This window comes from Bubalus bubalis, chromosome 19 (genome assembly GCF_019923935.1).
Source record: "Bubalus bubalis isolate 160015118507 breed Murrah chromosome 19, NDDB_SH_1, whole genome shotgun sequence".
NCBI classification, from domain to species: Eukaryota; Metazoa; Chordata; class Mammalia; order Artiodactyla; family Bovidae; genus Bubalus; species Bubalus bubalis.
In genome coordinates this window covers 64,740,049-64,752,776 of record NC_059175.1, presented here as the reverse complement: position 1 = coordinate 64,752,776, position 12,728 = coordinate 64,740,049, and positions in this window count along the sequence as shown.

The following is a 12,728-nucleotide window of genomic DNA, read 5'->3' as shown; positions in this document are numbered from 1 at the left end:
CCTGTTATGGGCCAGGTCCTCTGCTATGTGTTGGGAATATGGTGATGGAAAAGAACGCACAGTCTTGGCCTATGTGGAACCAACCATGAAGCTGGGGAGAGGGAACTAGTTAATAAAACATTTAGTTATAAATGATGAAAGAACCACCTTCCTGCCTCCCCCCACTTCCTCATCACTCCCCCTCAGAGCACACAGAGGCTGAGGTAGGATCATACAGTGGGGGCCCAAGAGAAGGTGCTAAGAGAAGCTGGTTTGTAGCCTGGTTCAGCAAGCCCTGCCTGTGTCTCTATAGCAAGTCCACCTTCTCCACATCCAGCTCCTATGCTTAAAGATGGGTCTAACAATGTCTACTTTGCAGAACTGTTGTGAAAATAAAAGAAAATTAATGGCAAGTGCTCTATAGGTCCCCTGAGGTTTGTTAGTGACTCAATAAATTGCAGCTCTATTGTTAGCTTAGAACAACTTGTCCCCTCATAGTATCCCATGAACTGTCACCTTTAGTGGCAGAGACAAAGGGCTGGGAAAGGAATGCTGAAAATGGGATCAGATCTAGGAACTACCTGTTCAAGTGCTTTAAGCCAACAATGAGGTCTGGCCCAGGTAGGAGGACTTGAACTTTAATCAGTGTTATTTCAGGAAGAACTTCCTGAGTATTGCGATAGACAGCTTATTTTCTGCTGGGTAATATTAGCAAGAAGAAAATAGGTATTTATTTTCTTACATGATTTTAGCACTGAGCTTGATGTCTTTAAAGACTTTTCCAGAATTAGAACACAAAGGTAAGACCTTCTGTAAGGTCTTTAACTTCCATGCCTGGACATGCTGACTGCACCAGGAGCAGCTCACTGGCCTGAATGAATGTTTTATTAAAACTGTCCCAACCACCTTGTTGGAGGAAATTGTGCCTAAGGAAGCGTGGGTTTATATGCTTTCTTATGAACTCATGAAAGGCATACAGGGTGATATATGGGGCCCAAATCAAAAATTGATGAGAAAAAGTACGGGAGTCAGGTCTTCTAGATGACGTGAAAAGGAAGGAAGAGGTAAAACAGAAAATTGTATTTCTTTGCCACTAATGTGGATTTTCTGTTTCTATGCCATGCTCCCTTCTTAACATATTCATAATTATGTACACTAATTGTTTTTTAAATTGTGGTTCAGTTGCCCAGTTGTGTCGATTCTTCAATCCTATGAACTGCAGCACGCCAGGCTTCTCTGTCCTTCACTATCTCCCCGAGTTTGCTCAAATTCATGTCCATTGATTCAGTGATGCCATCCAACCCACTCATCCTTGGTTCCTCCTTCTCCTCTTGCCCTCAGTCTTTCCCAGCATGAGGGTCTTTTTCAGTGAGTCAACTCTTTGCATCAGGTGTCCAGTGTATTGGAGCTTCAGCTTCATCATCAGTCCTTCCAATGAATATTCAGGGTTGATTTCCTTTAGGATTGATTAGTTTGATCTCCTTGCTGTCCAAGGGACTCTCAAGAGTCTCTTCTGACACCACAGTTCAAAACTGTTAATTATGACTTATTAAAATATTTTTGTAAACCTCAGACCCCCAATAATTGCTGCAAGAGGACTTGTTTGAAAATGCAAAGGAAACTTCCCTGGTGACCCCTAGAAGTACTTAGAGTCCAACTTTGCCCTGGGATTGAATTTCAGTCCAGAAAAAGCTCAAACTGTGCAACCCTGGCCCTTCCTGGAGCCATCAGCCGCTGCACCTTCTCGGAGCATCGCCCCATGGGGGCTCCCCAGCAGCCACTTTTGCTTCTGCCTTTCCTCACTCAGGCCCTTCTTGGCCCAGCACTTCCTCCGTCCAGATGCCCCTGTCCTGCTGGCTCATGCTGCCTGGGGCTGGGCATCCTTAGTGTGAAGCCTACACTGGTCAGGGCACAGGAAGGAAGTGAAGGTGTCAGTCTCTCAGTCCTGTCTGACTCTTTGGTCCCATGGACTATAGCCCAACAGGCTCCTCTGTCCATGGGATTCTCCATGCAAGAATACTGGAGTGGATTGCTTTTCCCTATGCCAGGGGATCTTCCCAATCCAGGGATTGAACCCAGGTCTCTAGAGTTCCCTGCACTGGCAGGCGAGTTCTTTACTGTCTGAACTTGGTCCCTGAGAGAAGAGGAGGGAAGGGAGGGCAGTCACACTTTTGATGGAGCAACATGCTTTTCATGGAACATGGAACAACAGACTGGTTCCAAATAGGGAAAGGAGTACATCAAGGCTGTATATTGTCGCCCTGCTGATTTAACTTATTTGCAGAGTACATCATGAGGCATGCCAGGCTGGATGAAGCACAGGCTGGAATCAAGATTGCCTGGAGAAATATCAATAAACTTAGATATGCAGATGACATCACACTATGGCAGAAAGGGAAGACGAACTAAAGAGCCTCTTGATGAAAGTGAAAGAGGAGAGTGAAAAAGTTGGCTCAAAACTCAACATTCAGAAAACTAAGATTATGGCATCTGGTCCCATCACTTCATGGCAAATAGATGGGGAAACAGTGGAAACAGTGAGAGACTAATTTGGGAGCTCCAAAATCACTGCAGATGGTGATTGCAGCCATGAAATTAAAAGATGCTTGCTTCTTGGAAGAAAAGTTATGACAAATCTAGACAGAATATGAAAAAAGCAGAGGCATTACTTTGCCAACAAAGTTCTGTCTAGTGAAAGCTATGGTTTTTCCAGTAGTCATGTGTGGAGATGAGAGTTGGACCATAAAGAAAGCTGAGCACCAAATAATTAATGCTTTTGAACTGTGGTGTTGGAGAAGACTCTTGAGAGTCCCTTGGACTGCAAGGAGATCCAACCAGTCCATCCTGAAAGAAATCAGTCTTGAATATTCATTGGAAGGACTGATACTGAAGCTGAAGCTCCAATACTTTGGCCACCTGATGAGAAGAACTGACTCATTTGAAAAGGCCCTGATGCTGGGAAAGACTGAAGGCAGGAGGAGAAGGGGACGACAGGGGGTGAGATGGTTGGATGGCATCACTGACTCAAAGTACATGAGTTTGTACAAGCTCCGGAAGTTTGTGATGGACAGGGAGGCCTGGCGCACCGCAGTCCATGGGGTCGCAAACAGTAGGACACGACTGAGCAACTGAGCTGAACTGAAGCTTCACTCTGGTGGGTAGGGGACATTGGAGAGAAGCATCACAGCAGGCCACACGCCCCCTTCACTCTCCCACCCAGCAGGCCACACGCCCCCTGCACTCTCCCACCCAGCAGGCCACACGCCCCCTGTGCTCTCCCACCCAGCAGGCCACACGCCCCCTGCACTCTCCCACCGTCAGTGACTGTATCACCAGGGCCCACTGACTGCTCTGCTAGACCTCATGGTCCAAGATGATGGCTGCAGCTCCAGCCCCTGTATCTGCATTCCAGACAGAATGATGGAGGACGGGACAAAGAAAGGGTCACAGACTAAGGTCAGCTATCTTTAAGGAAATTTCCAAAAACAGATGTACCATACCCCAATATTCAGAGCTCAGTAAAAGTCTCATTGGAAAGGGAGGGTGGGAATTCTGGATGTCATTCTGGGACTCCTGATGCTGTTACTCCTGTTACTCTGGGACTCTTGTTACTCCTGTTATTCCAGGACTGTTATTCTGTTACTCTGGGACTCTTGTTACTCCTGTTACTCTGTTACTCCTGTTACTCTAGAATAAGTGGGACAACCAGCAATCCCAGCCAAATTCAACCACAGTGAACTTGTCACCATTCTCCCCAAATACCACAGCTTTTGTGCATCGCATTTTTGTCAGACCATTATTTCTTTCTGGAATTCACTAGCTGGAAAAAAATAAAATAAGTGAATTCATTCTTCTCAGTGACTCAGCTCACATCACCTTTCTTTGGTTAGCCTTTACTATGTGACTGTGCAGATGATAATTCACTGCTCACGGCTCCCTCATAAGACAGGTCTGTCATCAGCCCCACTGACGGAAGTTGCAATTGATTTACGAAGAAGAGGGAGATGTTGTGTGAAGTCACAGAGCCCGTCCCTTGCCCTCCACCACTCACCGCTTATTTTTCAGTCACACACTCCTCTGTGGTCCTTCAGTCCTGGGCTCATGGGTCTGTAACAACATTTGTTTCTGAGCTAAACTTGGCTCAGAAGTTGCCTGCCTGCAACATTACTGAGTAAAAATATATCCATCTCCCCTCTTTAAACACTAGCACCCTGTAGAAATTCCTTTATTTCTGGAGAGGACAATAAACAGCCCAGTTTGCCTAGAGACTCCCTGAAAGGACAAGAGAACGCTGTGAAAGCTTGAAAGTGTTAGTCGCTCAGTCATGGCCCACTCTGCAACCCCACAGACTGCAGCCCACCAGGCTCCTCTGTCCATAGGATTCTCTAGGCAAGAATACTGGAGTGTGCTGCCATTTCCTTCTCCAGGGCATCTTCCCCAGCCCAGGGATCAAAACTGTGTCTCCCTCATTGCAGGCAGCTTCTTTATCATCTGAGCCACCAGGGAGGCCATGGTGATAAGCATGGTTACATGCAGACAAGCATAATCGTATCTGACTTGCACACTGGAAGGAGTGTGTGTGTGTGTGTGTGTGTGTGTGTGTGTGTGCAGGGGGAGAGGAGCAGCTCAGGGAGATGCAGCAGGAACTTCCTAATATGGCAGGGCACCCAGGTAAGAGCTCCATGCGGGAAGAGGGAAGGCAGTGTACAAGCAGGGGAAGAACAGGGCAGGAGACTGTTGCTGCTACTTAATGGGTCCACTCTGCCAGGTGCCGGGGCCCAGAAATGAGCCGGGTCTCAGCCCAGACAGGAGAGGCCAGTGAGAGCAGAACAAACAGCAGAGTTCAGTTCGAGAGAGCTTCACACACGAGGTGAGAGCCTGTGAGGAAGGAGCATCTCTGAGATAACGCTGGTGGAGGCTTCAGATGGGTGTCGCTGAGGGACTCTGACTGCAATCAACACCATCCCACGCTGGCCAAGAAACAAGGGTCCAGGAAGGATCTGAGCCTTAGCGAAGGTGTAAGTGGAGCGGCTCTGTTCCTGAGAGACCTGAGAGCCCCTGGGCAGGCTGGGTGCTCAACCAGGCATAGAGAGCACAGAACACAGGGGTGCTTCCTCCGGGAGCACACACAAGGCACACTGGGTCTGCAGGGGACTAGGGTAAGTGCCTCAAGGACACCAAATGGTGGGCTTGGCTTGGGCCCCACCCTTGGCAAGAAAGGGCATCTCATCTTGACCAATCATCACCCAACTTGCCCACAACTGTACTGTCTAATTTCCAAAGCAAAGCTGAGGTGCTGCTCCATAAAGAAGTGAAGGTCCAGCAAAGCCAGGGGGCCTGTCTACTGTTTGCTAGAGATGGGGAAGTTTTCGGCTGCCTAGTGGGCAGGACATCGTGCCAACACCAGGAATGAGGTAAGGAAAGAAACAGGGATGAGAAACGACTGGCAACGAGAAGGGGATGGTACGCAGACCCATGCGGTCGTCAGAACCAGATGGCCGTGGGTCAGCAGCAGTGACTGGGCCAGAATCCGAGAAGCAGCTCGAGTCACGTGCAAATAAGTTCAGATGCTGTTTTGTATACAGTGGGAAGCCACTAAAGGGATATGATGAGCAGTGGTTCAATTTGCTTAACTTTTTATTTTGTATTGGAGCATAGTTGATTAACAATGCTGTGTTAGCTTCAGGGGCACAGAAAGGGATTGGGTTCTACATGTATCTATTCTTTTCAGATTCTTCTCCCAATTAAGCTGTTACATAGTATTGAGTAGAGTTCCCTGTGCTATGCAGTAGGTCCTTGTTGATTATTTTTAAAGAGCTTTGCAGGGTGGAACCAATGGTTGCTGTCAGGGTGATATGTCAGGAGGTCCCTGCACTCCTAACAACTGGAGGGAGATGTAATAAGGACTTAAGGTGGTGGCAATGGGAGATGACACAGAAAATAACTGCCATTTGGAAAGAGGAATTTAAAATTCTCTAAAGAAGCTACTTCTCTGTTCCCCAAATTCGGTGCTGCTCCATCCAGATATGCAGTCTGTGCAGGGCACGGAAATGAATGCCTTTCCTAAAGCCGGGGGACAGGGCAGCCTCGCCCGGAGGCTCTGAAATATGCAGGCGAATAAATAATCACTGCTTTCTCATTGAGGACTCCAGTGACGGGATAAATCAAAGAGTCCCAGCAAAGCCAGGAATGCAAACAAAAAATATTGGAGACAGGCAGGGAGGGACCAGCAAACAAGGGACAAATAAAATAATAAGAAGGATTTTATGCTCTGAGCTTGATGGATCTTTGAGCTGCAGATGGGAGGCGAGATGGATTGTCGGGGGGCAGAGCAGCTACAGAAAGAGGAGATCACTTACGCATGTTTCATTTAACAGTTCAGGAAATCCAGTTACTGCTCTCATCCAAGCATAGTGGTGTGCCTCGCTATTCTCAAGAAATTATATTTTTTAAAAAGCGCCCATGGCATGACTGCATTATGGTGGGCATGGCTACCCACCAGCCATTCCCCGTCCTTTACCCCATACCTGCTACCAATCACAGCTGCCAAGAGCGGAACATCTTCCTCCCAACACCTTTACTGCTGGGAGACCCTGAGGCTCAGCCCCAGGGAAGGGGAGGGGCAGGCTGCTGGGGGCTTGCGGGACGTCGTCTCCTTCTGTATAACAGAAAGGCGGTCTCTCTCTGCCCCGGCGCACCTGCTTTCCTCCCTGGCATGTTGTGATGTGGGGATGTGACCTCTCAGTATAGAAGCCACTTTGAAGAGAGAGAAGCAGTTGCATCACAGGGATTCTGACTCAGGCCCTGCCATCGTGGTCCTGCTGAGCCACCTTGGAACCACTTGCCTTGTCCTGAAATCAACGCGTGAATGGATGTTTCTATGGTTGAAGCCACTGCCAGCTGGGCCTTCTGTTACCTGCAGATGAATGTACCCTGAACTGATAATGGTGTCAACTTAAGGATGTAAAACATCCACTGCATACATCACAAGTACTTGAAACTGAGCTGGTCTTATCTACCGCCTGATGGGTGTATTATACTCAGGCAATAAAGCAATGTTACTGACTGAGTTCTTCTACACCATTACCTTCTGGAAGAAAAGAAGCATATTTATAGAATTGATGAGTATTATGATAATGGAAGTTATTATCATAAATAGTTAATAAATAAATAGTTATGATAATAAAGAGTTCAATGGTTCAATCAAAATCATTCATTCTCTCCACCTAATTTCCAAACACTGCACAACATCTCTATTTTAACAAAACAAATGAGAACTTTTTGATGATATAAGTTTCAATGATAGGTTAGTTATCAACTGATAAGTTTTCCATTTCCTAATGTATGACAAGCAATCTATTTCAGAAATTGATACATTCATCTTTTTTTGTCGTTATTCCTTACCTGGAGCTGTATGACAAAAATGTTTTGATTTTTAAATACTTAAGCATACTCATTACAAGTACATTTTGAAAAGAGCAAGTTTTTAATTTCCTCAATTCTCTATGTTGCTGTATTCTCATGAGTTGTTTCAGGCCATGTCATTAGCAGGCACTTTGTGCAAGAGATTTAATCACTAAAAATGGTAAACAAGGCATTGCTTAGGGAGATGTGGGGAAGCAGACTCAAGTGTGGACTTAGTTTGAATTCCATGATCCACTGTCTTGCGCATTAATATGTAAGATTTTAGCTCCTGGAGTTTTAAAAGCTTCTCTTGGGTCTTGGCATATGTAGATCATAAATCAAAAAAACAAAAAAAATCTGTCAGTTTTTTTGGAAATGAAGTCAATTCTACCAGCCAGGAATAATAAAGAGCGTGAAGTTGTATTTGCTAATTGTCTCTTGAATTTGCTACCACGTGTCTGTTCTCAAAAAGTGATTCTTTAAAAAAATTTTTTTAAAGAACAAATATCCTTCAATTTTCTCCTTACATGCCAGACTTTCAAGACCAACAATAGGCGCCTCTGTCTTCCACAGGAGTCAAGAGAAGAATGCCGATGCTGGTGAAAGAAGCAAACGCTGAACATGGCAGCAGCTCAGAAAGAAAAAAAGACATAGCAGTTTGTAAGTGACCAGCTACCATAGTAGACCGAAATGTGGGAAACCTGGAATTCTATAAACTGCAGGCCTATTTAAGATTTCTCTGTTATCAAAGCTAGATAGTTTATTAATACAAAATTCCCTGAGTATTGATGCTGCTTGAATTACACCATGCCTCCCTGTTAGCTCAGATGGTAAAGCATCTGCCTGCAGTGGGGGTGACCCAGGTTCGATCCTTAGGTTGGAAAGATTCCCTGGAGAAGGGGATGGCAACCCACTCCAGTATTCTTGCCTGGAGAAGTCCATGGACAGAGGAGCCTGGGGGGCTACAGTCCATGTGTTGCAAAGAGCAACTGACACTTTGACTTTCCACCAGGTCTACAGGTTTACAGTACTGGCGATGTGTAAAGAAGCACAGCTCAGGACTTCCCTCGCGGTGCAGTGCTTAGGACTCCAAGCTTCCACTGCAGGGGGCTCACGTTCCCTCCCTGGTCAGGGAACTAAAATCCTGCATGCTGAGTGTGTGTGCATGTTTTGTCATTAAGGCATGTCTGACTCTTTGCAACCCTGTGGACTACAGCCCACGAGGCTCCCTTGTTCATGGGATTCTCCAAGCAAGAATACTGGAATGGGTTGCCATTTCCTCCTCCAGGGATCTTCCAGACCCAGGGATCAAAACTGCGTCTTCTGCATTGGCAGGCCGATTCTTTACCACTGACACAGCATGCTGCACAGTGCGGAATTAAAAAAAAAAATAAAATAAGAAGCACACCTTGTCAGGAGTGAAAAGCCCTCTGATACCGAGCATCCATGGCTGGTCTAGGACCCCTGCTGTAGTGCACGCCCGTCCCCAAGTTGTATTACAATGAACTCACTTGTTGCAGAAAAACATGTCAGGCTTCTGAGGGCTGCTCTGTCTCATTGCACATAGCCAGATTTGTTTGACGAATTACTATCCAGGCGCAGTAATTGTGATAAAGTGGTGTCTTCAAAGAGATGAGGATTCTCAGAGGAAATGAGAGCCCACTTAGGACTCAGACTTGGAAAACTGCTTTCAAAAATGGGAAACAAATCTCCTCGCAATATGAAGAGGATGTCTCTCGCCTCCAGTTTATACCAAACAAGCAAACAACAAGTCCTGCTGTTTCTTTAGTATTTGTGATACTCTTGTCTCCACCCAGGACTGTGTGTGTGTTGACTCTACACTGAAGACCAGTGTGGCCATGCCAGTGTCCAGGAATGACAAAAGGAAGCAATGTTCAACTGGCAGGCTCAGTAAGCGTCAGAGGGCAGGAACCTGGCAGACCTGACTTCGGTGTACTCCCTGATTCTAGCTTTTGAAAGCCTCAGGTGTACACACCTCATGTAGGCTGCAGGCTTGGTCCCTGGGTGGGGAAGATCTCCTGGAGGAGGAAATGGCAAGCCACTCTAGTATTCTTGCCTGGAGAACCCCATGGACACAGGAGCCTGGTGGGCTACAGGCCATGGGGTTGCAAAGAGTTGGCCACGGAGTTGGACATGACACACACACACATCATAATACCATCGGCCAGGCAACTTATGAACCACAGGAGTTTCCCACAGTTCTGGAGGCTGAGGGGGTGGGTGAGAGCAGCTGTGGGAACAATCACCCCATATCTCTTACCAACTGAGTACTCTGGGCTGAATGCCTGTGCCCCCTTCACCCCAGATGGATATGCTGAAATCCTATTCCTCAGTGTGATGGTGTTAGACAGTGAGGCCCTTGGGAGGTGGTTGTGATTGTCTGATGCCATGAAGTTGGAGCCCATGGTGGGCTTCATGCTCTTGCATGAGTTAGGAGACAGCTTTCATCATCTTTGCTGCCCACCATGTGAGCACAGAGCAATAAGTCTGCAGTTTGCAGCCTGGAGAAGGGCTCTCACCAGTACCCCACCACACTGGCACCCTAATCTCAGACTTTCAGCCTCCAGAACTGTCGGCAACTCCTGTGCTTTACAAGTTACCTGGTGTATGGTGTTCTGATGTGTGTGTGTATCATGTCCAACTCTTTGGGACCCCATGGACTACAACCCACCAGGCTCCCTTGTTCATGGGATTCTCCAGGCAAGAATACTGGAGTGGGTTGCCATTTCCTTCTTCAGAGGCTCTTCCCCACCCAGGGATCAAACCTGCATCTCCTGTAGCTCCTGAATTGGCAGGAGGGTTCTTTCCCACTGAGCCACCAGGGAAGCCCTGAGGTATTCTGGTACAACAGCCCGAATGGACTAAGACACAGCAAGCTGACAAGTTCTTTGCTTGCTAAGTCTCTGAGTCCCTGTCTGCCACAATGGGGTCACATGTGTCTGTGAGGACTGTCTTGGTCTACTCTGGAAACTGCAGCAAAAATACCATTGGCTGGGTGACTTAAACAACAAACATGACTTCATACAGGTCTGGAGGCTGAGAAGTCCAAGATCAAGGCATCAGCAGAGTCAGGGTCTGGTGAGAACCTGCTTTCTGGCTTGCAGGTATCTGTCTTCTCTTGGGGCTTCAGGTGGTAGAGTGCAGAGAGTGTTCAGGTCTCTTTTATAAGAACATTAACCCCATTCATGAGGGCAGAGCCTGTCAGCCGACTCCTCCCAAATGCCCCTCCTCCAAATACTGTCATCCTGGAGTTTAGGATTTCAACATATGAATTCAGGAGACATAAACACTCAGTCCATAATAAGGATTAACTCTCAAAATTAAACAAAATACAAATATGGTACCTGGCACACAGTAGAAGTAAAATGTATTATATCACTACTATTTCCTGGTATTATATCTGCACCTTATTATCGATTGTAAAACACATCTTACTTAAGTGCTAAGCCACTATTCTCAAGGGACCTGTAAACTGGCCCTACCTTATATTCTGAGTAAAACTCAATAATGTTTAATAGAACACAAAATCATCTAGCCTCCATAAAAAGTCAAATTCACAATGGCAGGCATTTAATGAAAGTGTACCCATACATAAAGAAGAAGGAAATATAATCAATAATCAGCAAAAAAGACAATAGGGAAGAAAAACACACAAGTGGTGGAAAGATGGAGGCTATTACAAGCGCTATTATAAATGTGCTTCATCTATCTAAGAGGATAGAAGAAGAAATGAGAACAAAAAGAATGGGAAACTATACAAAATATTCACAGAAACTTCTAAATTGAAAAATACAATATCAAAAATGAAAACCAAAGTGGGTAATGTGCATGCTCAGTCATTCAGTTATGTCCAAATCTTTGTGACCCTTTGGACTGTAGCCCATCAGGTTCCTCTGTCCATGGAACTTTCCAGGCAAGAATACTGGAGCAGGTTGCCATTTCCTACTCCAGGGGATCTTTCCAACTCAGGGATCAAACTTGAGTTTTCTGCATCTCCTGCATTGGTAAGTGGATTCTTTACCACTGAATCAATTGGAAAGACCCAAACTGGGTAGAAATAACACAAATTAGATATTATGTAAGAAAAGATGAATGAATTTAAAGACATTACTATAGAAATCAATCAAAAAGAAACACAGAGAGAAAATAATTTTAAAAATGGACATAGCATCACGGAGCTATGAGAAAACATGTGACAATCTACGGGTACATGGAACTGCAATAGTAGAAAGAGAAAAGGAGAGGATAGGAAAGAAAACATCTGAATAAATATTAAATAAAAATTTTCAAAAAAATGAAAGCTATAAAGCCAAAGATTCATGAAACTCAACAAATATAAAGAAGAAAAACCACATCAAGCACATCATTATCAAATTGCTAACAACTAAACATAAAAAGGCAATCTTAAAAGCAGCCAAGGAAAAAAGATAGCTCATATTAAGAAAAGAACTATGGAAGAATTTTTTTGTCATTAGATATATAAACAGAGTCATTTGTAAAGAACTGAAAGAAATGCTGTCAATCTAGAATTATCTACTAATGAGAAAACCTTTCAAAATTGAAAGCAAAAAAAAAATATATATGGCCCCAAAGCACATGAAATAATACTCAATGTCACTGGTTATTAAAGAAATGTAAATCAAAACTGCTATGAAGTATCAACTCATACTGGTCAGAATGGCTATCATCAAGAACAGACCTATAGACATGGCTGGGGTAAGGAAGGAGAGGGTGGGTTGAATGGAGAGAGTAACACGGAAACATACATTACCATATGCAAAATAGACAGCCAATGGGAATTTGTGGTTTGACACAAGGAACTCAAACTGGGGCTCGGTAACAACCTAGAGGCATGGGGTGGGGATGGAGGTGGGAGGGATATTCAAGTGGGAAGGGACACATATATACCTATGGCTGATTCATGTTGATGTTTGGTAGAAACCAATAAATACTGTAAAGCAATTATCCTTCAATTAAACATAAATAAAAATTTAAAATCTACAAACAATAAGTGCTAGAAAGGGTGTAAAGAAAAGAGAACCCTGCTACACTGTTGGTGGGAATATAAATTGGTGCAGACATTATGGAGAATAGTATGGAAGTTCCTTAAAAACTAGAAATAGAGCTACCACATGATCCTGCAATCCCACTACTGGGCATATATCCAGAGACAACCATAACCCAAACAGATATGCATACCCCAATGCCCATCACAGCTCTATTTGCAATAGCCAGGACATGGAAGCAACCTAAATATACATCAACAGTGGAACGGATAAAGAAGATATGGTACATATATACAATGGAATATTAGCCATAAAAGA